Raw genomic sequence first — 7340 nt, forward strand, 5'->3', positions numbered from 1 at the left:
TTCCCCAGCCACTCTGGGTGGCTTCCAACAGAATATTAAAATACAATAATCTATTAAACATTAAAAACTTCCCTAAACAGGGCTGCCTTCAGATGTCTTCTAAAAGTCTAGTAGTTGTTTTCCTCTTTGACATCTGGTGGGAGGGCATTCCACTGGGCCGGTGCCACTACCGAGAAGGCCCTCTGCCTGGTTCCCAGTAACCAGTAACTTGGATCTCAGTGTCCGGGCAGAACGATGAGGGTGGAGACGCTGGGGGTGGACTGAGGCCATTTAGGGCTTTAAAGGTCAGCACCAACACTTTGAATTGTGCTTGGAAACGTACTGGGAGTCAGTGTAGGTCTTTCAAGACCGGTGTTATGTGGTCCCGGCGGCCACTCCCAGTCACCAGTCTAGTTGCCACATTCTGGATTAGTTGTAGTTTCCGGTTCACCTTCAAAGGTAGCCCCACACAGAGCGCATTGCAGTAGTCCAAGCGAGAGATAACTAGAGCATGCACTACTCTGGTGAGACAGTCTGCGGGCAGGTAGGGTCAGAAGCTCGGAAGCTCTGGAGATCTACATTGCTGTTCATTACATTTATCATTGCTTACTACATAAATTGTGTCAAAGGGACTTGCCATGGGGGGGAAAGAAAAAGCTATACAAAAGTTTAAAATACCAAAGCAATAAAATGTTATTTACCAAAAGTATCGGGGTGGGATGCAGGATGGCCCCTCTCCTTGCACCTATCAATATGGAAGCTACAATTTTCAGGCCAGGGCTGTGCATTGAGGCCTTTGTCACCTGCGTGTGCAAAAGAAAAATATAATATATTTCTTTCGAAAAGGTAAATGTCTGGATCTTTAAAAATAAATAAATGCCATCAAAATTACATGCAATTCAGCTTAAGGGAAAAGGGCTTACTGGAAATAATTTATACCTAATGCAGAATATAATTAGAATACATTTTTATTCCATATGGACCCAACACAATGAAACCTTTCACCCCCTTTACCTCCCAAACAATCCAGATTATCAAACTTTTTCCAATTTGATGTTTTTCTAATAGCTCTTTTGAGTGATTTCAAATGTAGCTCAGAACTGCTACCTCTAATTGCCATGCAAAACAGTGTTGCCCTTTCCTCCGGCTAGGGCAAAACGACTGTGTCGTTCTCATTTGTTACACTCGGTTTCCACCAGTAAAGAGCAGTGTGATTGCTTTAATCATTCTTCTAAGGTCCGTAAAGACTTTCCCTGCCACCCCGAAGTTCCAATTCATTATTTCACACAGGCTTTTCCATCATCATCTCATATTTGTCATTGCTTTCAAAAGAAAAACAGGATCCTCTAAATGAAGAGCAAGTGGGAAATGTTTTTGTCTTACAGAAAAAGACACAGACACATGCACACACACACACACACACTAACCCATATGGAAACAGGCAGGTATGTGAGATATAACATTGTCAAGCTTTATTACACTCTCATAACAGTGAAATACATCTGGGGTGTCTTCTTGTTGCTGTTTTGTGCCTTTGGCAGTGCCAAAGTTGGCTGCCAGCTTTAGCAGAATCATAGGTTTGACCCCACGTTGCTCAGGAGAACAAGGAAGAGATGACAGTAGCTAGGTTTGCCCTTCCTTTCCAACTACTCCCATCTCTTTGCAACTAAGGTGCAGTGGAAGCTTTGAAAAAGAGGAACTGGCTTGTGTGACAGCTTGGAGCTTCTAAAGTATCAAATGAGTCAGTAGATTTGCTGTCAGATTGCATAACAGGGAAATAGACCATATTTATATCGTTATCCCTCTCTTCTCTGCCCCACCCCCAATATTCGCCAGACAGTCTGTATTAATGCCTTGGCTATCTGCTCATCAGGTGCTTCTACATAAACCAAAAATGTGTATTTTCAGGACCCTCACAAAAAAATTCTGAAGAGCACACAATTGTAAAGAACAGCCTATTGATAATAAGTTTTCAATTAAGTAGGCAAAATATTATTACAATTGCAAACTGTACAACTCAGCAAGACTTACAAAGAACCATATAGCACAAAAATTATTGTTGTAATGTTCTAAACAGCTGACAAATATTACACCTGCAAACTATACATTTCAGTTTGGCATACAAAGAACTATTATTATTCTGCTGAAGAATACTCTAAGCAGCTGACAACAAGCTTCTGAATATAGTCCTTTTTCAAAAATCTTCTTGTTTTATAAAATCATTTATTTTCTATTATCAGGACCCATCCTTTTTTGAGATTGCATATTTTAAATTGTAACTTTTAAAACTGCTTTTAAGTTGTCTTTTAAATGGTTGTAACCACCACTGGAGCTAAGGGTGAAGGAAGGGTAGTAAATTAAATAATAACAATACTGTTTCCGTTCTGCTGCATTTTGTCTTCTTCCAAAAACTACATTATTTGTCTCACTGTCCATTGTGACAAAAGTATGCAGCTTACATAATTAATATGCAAAATATATAAAAAGATCTCATTTTATTCCACCCCATTCATTTCAATGCAACAGAAACACAATGCAAATGAGGGGGAAAACCAAATCAATTACATATCATTTGCAGCCTGAAAACCACAGCAGCAGCAAATACCAATCATATTTGCTGGATTGACTTCCTTTCTGGGCATGGAAAGAATAAATGAAGATTGGCAAGTTTGGCTCCTGCTTTTGTTTTCATTGGACTTCTCTGACATCCCTAGTCCTAACCATGTGGCTGTGTTGCCTGTACCCTGCAGGTGAGCTGCAGCAACACCATGTCAGGAAGGAAATTTTGCATCAGTGACCCACCATACCAACCACTATTTGTTCAAGCAAGCCCCACAAGTCTAGGGGTGGGGAGGTTTTCACCTTGAAGGACACAACTTGTGGGCAGGCTAGTGATAAATGATGAGCATGCTTCACCTCACTTGGTTCAGAATCTGCAGCTCATTTCTCAAAATTGTGGAATGGGGGAAGCATTTTCCAAGACCAGTCCAAAGCCTAGACATTGTTGTACTTTTGACACCGGGAGCATAATAGGATCTGAAAAGCTCTCCAACTTCTCATGAAAACCATTGATGACCAGAAGACCTACTTCTGCCCCAACACTTTCCGCAAGTAGTGACCTCTTTTACATCCAAAACACTGCTGTGACAGGCTCTTGAGTATTAAGAATGGTGAGAAATGCAGTTCTCATGGCTTCTAGAGTGTCATGATACACAGGAATTGTTACATCATGAGATACATTTGGATGAGAAAGGAAAGGGGCATTTATAGCAGTAGCTGAAAGCCCCCACACTTGGGTGCAACTATTATGAAATAAACCTGAACGTAATGGGCATTAAGGAGGAAGTCAATCTTTGAGCTGTTTGTTCTGAATCTGCTTCTCCAGATGGCCACTTTAAGTGCCACCACTTGAGACCCAGGCACCCAGCACGCCTTAGAAATTATGTACTGATTTCTACTACCTATTCACACTCAGTGTTAATACGACACCTTGTGTTGTGCAGACAATATTCCCAACTGAACCAATGCCTTATGTCAGGATTCAAATATGCACAATGACATCTCACTGGTCAAGAGATCTCTGATGTGCTTGATGGTGTAATAAATTTTATCCTTTATCAATGGTTTGTAGCTCAGTCCTACATTCATGTTTACTTGCAAGTCAGTTTTATGGAATTTCTATGAAATTTGCTCCCAAGCAAGACTTGCAGTCTGAATGGCACATCTCCATGCAGCAGTTCTATTTTTTGGAATTGGGTTGGGTATTTGGGGTTTTATAAAAGCAAAAGATTAATACTGGCATGATAGCATCTTAGCTCCAAAATATTCAAAACTTCTAACCTGTATTTAAGTTATGATGGACAGTTTGTGTGGTATGCTCAAAGTAGAGCAGGCAAAACAAAGGGCATCTCAACTTTTTTATGGGACTTCTTTCTGACTACTGGAGCAAACATATATTATGAACTGAATACCTTTAGGTTTCAAGCTTTTCAAGTTCCTTAAGAAACTTCCTGCATGCTACATAAGAACACTGATAAAGAAACTGCAGCTGTAAAATGAATTTCTTTTATTTGAACTGTATGTTTTTTGCAACTGGACAATTTTTTTTTGAAAATCAACTGGTGGGGGTTTTTGTTTTGTTTTTTAACTGCATTGGCAGTAAAATACACAATAGTTTCTTCCTGAAACTTCAATTAAATATCAAAAGAAATATGAACCTTCAAAGGAAAGAAGTGCAGAGAAGGAAAGAAGTTCTTAAATACCTTTATATTTTCCCTCCATGTTTAGAATCCCTTTAAGAGCCATCCAAGTTAAATTTTGCCAACCTCTCATGTTTTCCCTCTTTCTGACATTTGGCTGTTGCAATCATACAGACCCAAGCCTTTCCAATTCCTAACAAGATTTAATATGAAATATAGGTATATGAATGTACAACAGTAACTGATCACATTTTTATTGTTTTTGATGCACTTCTTAAATTCAGTGCTACTACCATTTCTGCAGCAACACCAATAAAGCCAGAATATTTGAATTTAGCCCATTAAATCTCATTAAATCAAATAATCCAAATACAGTGGATCAACAGCTCTGTACATGTGGGTGCTGTGTACATCAATGATGTATATGTTGCAGCCAAATGGTACATCATCTACTTTGCATGCCCATGATGATGTCATCTCCAGGTAGGACTGGGAAAGAATGCTGTCTGAAATCTAGGAAAGCTGCTGCCAGTCAGTGTAGACAAGACTGAGCTATATAGACCACTTGACTCCATATAAGGTGACTCCTGATGTTTCCATGATGCTCTTTTGCTTGAAATTTAGGAAGCCTAGATAAAGGCACTTCCAAATCTTTATTATTCATTATTGTTATTTAGATAGACCCATAAATGTATGCAACACAAGGAAATGTATACAACAAAAGGAAAGAAAGACGGGACCCTGTCTGAAGGAGTTTGCAATTTCAAATCCAACAATGAAGGGGAAAATAAAGAGAGAGGAAATGAAGAACGAGTGAACAAAGTAACAAGGGATTAATGCAGACTCATGCTACCATCTTCAACTTTGCATATACAATCCAATGCTACAATAACTAATTAAGTAATAATTGCCTTACACTTTTGTTTTGTACTTTGAGTAGAAAATGGAAATCTTCAGAAGGCTGTGAAGAAAAAAAGTTTAAGAAAATTATGAATGGGTGATGGGCAGGATGTCTTAGTATTGCGTTACCTGAATATTACATTACAACCAGCTTCCCAGGTGGTGATCGATGAACCTTCAGCATTTTGCATGTAAGCTTGGGTCTGGTGATCTGGGTCTTGGGAATGGGCACCAAAGACCCTCTACATCATGGGTCCTGTTGAGTTGATCCTCTCTGGCAAAATCTACATTTTCTTCATCTGTATATAGGCAACCTTTCCATCTCCAAAAATGATCCAAAAGAGGTGAAAATATTTGCTTCATTCAAGATATCCTGTACAAACGAGACTGTTTGTTGCTGAAGTTAATTCTGCAGATGTATTATTTCCTCGTTGGGAATTTTCCAAGATGTACATTGACAGAGCAGCTGTGCTATATAGAAGTAGATTCTCCTTAGTCCTTCATTTCTACCAGTCGACACAGTGTATGCAAAAAGAACTCTCTGCAGTAGTCCTCAAGGCACTGCTCAAAATTATCGAGGGTGAGTAGCCTACAAACTAACACCTCCAATTCAAATCCTTCCAGTTGTGGTCATTATATGCGCTCCCGTTGCTCGGTCCCAGCGCCTGCCAACCTAGCAGTTCGAAAGCACCCTCGGGTGCAAGTAGATAAATAGGGACCGCTTACTAGTGGGAAGGTAAACGGCGTTTCCATGTGCGGCTCTCGCTCACCAGAGCAGCTTCGTCACGCTGGCCATGTGACCCGGAAGTGTCTGCGGACAGCGCTGGCTCCTGGCCTATAGAGTGAGATGAGCGCACAACCCTATAGTCTGTCAAGACTGGCCCGTACGGGCAGGGGTACCTTTACCTTTTATCTTCCATTACAAACAACTATAAACCATAAAATAATTACTGCCCTCAACACTCAAAATTGACTGATGCTGCCAAAAGGAATTCTAATATGTTTTCAGTGGCAAACTAATAGTTTGGGAAAGTTGTTAGGGTGAGTCATGGCATACTTAAAAAAACAGTTCTCTTGAGCCAGGTGAAAATTTACAAACTGCTGTGAAAACATGTAAAAAGTAATCATTTGTTCAAATTTAGCTACATAAAATAGAAACAATTTTTGCTTGACGCATTTCCTCTTTGTTGTTGACAATGGGTATAAATGACGAGCCTTAAGTGTGTGTATGAACTTAGTAGCTTGTTCTTTTTTAGTTGCTATTTTGTTCATGTTAATCTTGTTTTATTAATGCTTTATTGATTTGTTAATCATATACTATGAGTTTTGCTGTAATTGTGATGTTTAGCCTATTTTTAGTTGCTGTTTTGTTAATAGTGTTTTATAGATTGTATTATTTTATGTGATTTATGCTGTGATGTCCTGTGATGTTCTATAATGTTATTGTTTGTAAGCCGCTTTGAGATTCATTTGAATGTAAAGTGGCATAGAAATACAACAGATCGTATCAAATCACCGTACCTCATATCTACAAGAGCTGTATTCTAGCACATAAGTCGGATCTGAGCATGTTTCAAAGAAATGGATAAATATGATCCTTTTGTGTGCCTGAGAGTGTTCCTACATTTGTCTTTGCCCCTCTCCAGCCAGATGAATTATTCTCCACTGAAGTATTATTTTCATTTCATTTCAGGTATTTATCAGTTGCATACTGTGCAATACTGGTCCTTGAAGTGGCCTTCATTTAGTAAGAGAAACAGAGAACATAAAAAATTTAAAACCTAAAAACAACCCTAAACTAAGCCAGTGGCACTCTAAGAAAGTTGGAAGGAAATGCCTTAAAAATATTTTTGTCATGTGGTAGAAGAACAACAAATATGCTTCCTGTACATGGCAGCTATAAGCAGTTAATTCTACCATGGTTTAAATTCCTGACATCCATCTTTAGGATGGCTTGACTTCATTCCTGTTTTAAACAGCTGGAATTCGAGAAATATATAATGTGATTATTCTGCGCTTTTTATTTTTTATTACTGACGAAGCATTGACATTATGGAAGATGCTTATATTGTTAAGGGGAAAAAACACATTTGGTTGATTCACTGAGTAAGTCCTATGTGAAAGGTATAATCTTGTGAGATGCGTAATTAGCATTTTAAAAAGCATTTTTATTAGATTGGAATACAGACAAGAATTATTTAAACACCCTTGACTGAGAAACTAAATCACATCAGAAGCAAAGCTTCCATAGTTTATCATTTT

This window comes from Podarcis raffonei, chromosome 3 (genome assembly GCF_027172205.1).
Source record: "Podarcis raffonei isolate rPodRaf1 chromosome 3, rPodRaf1.pri, whole genome shotgun sequence".
NCBI classification, from domain to species: Eukaryota; Metazoa; Chordata; class Lepidosauria; order Squamata; family Lacertidae; genus Podarcis; species Podarcis raffonei.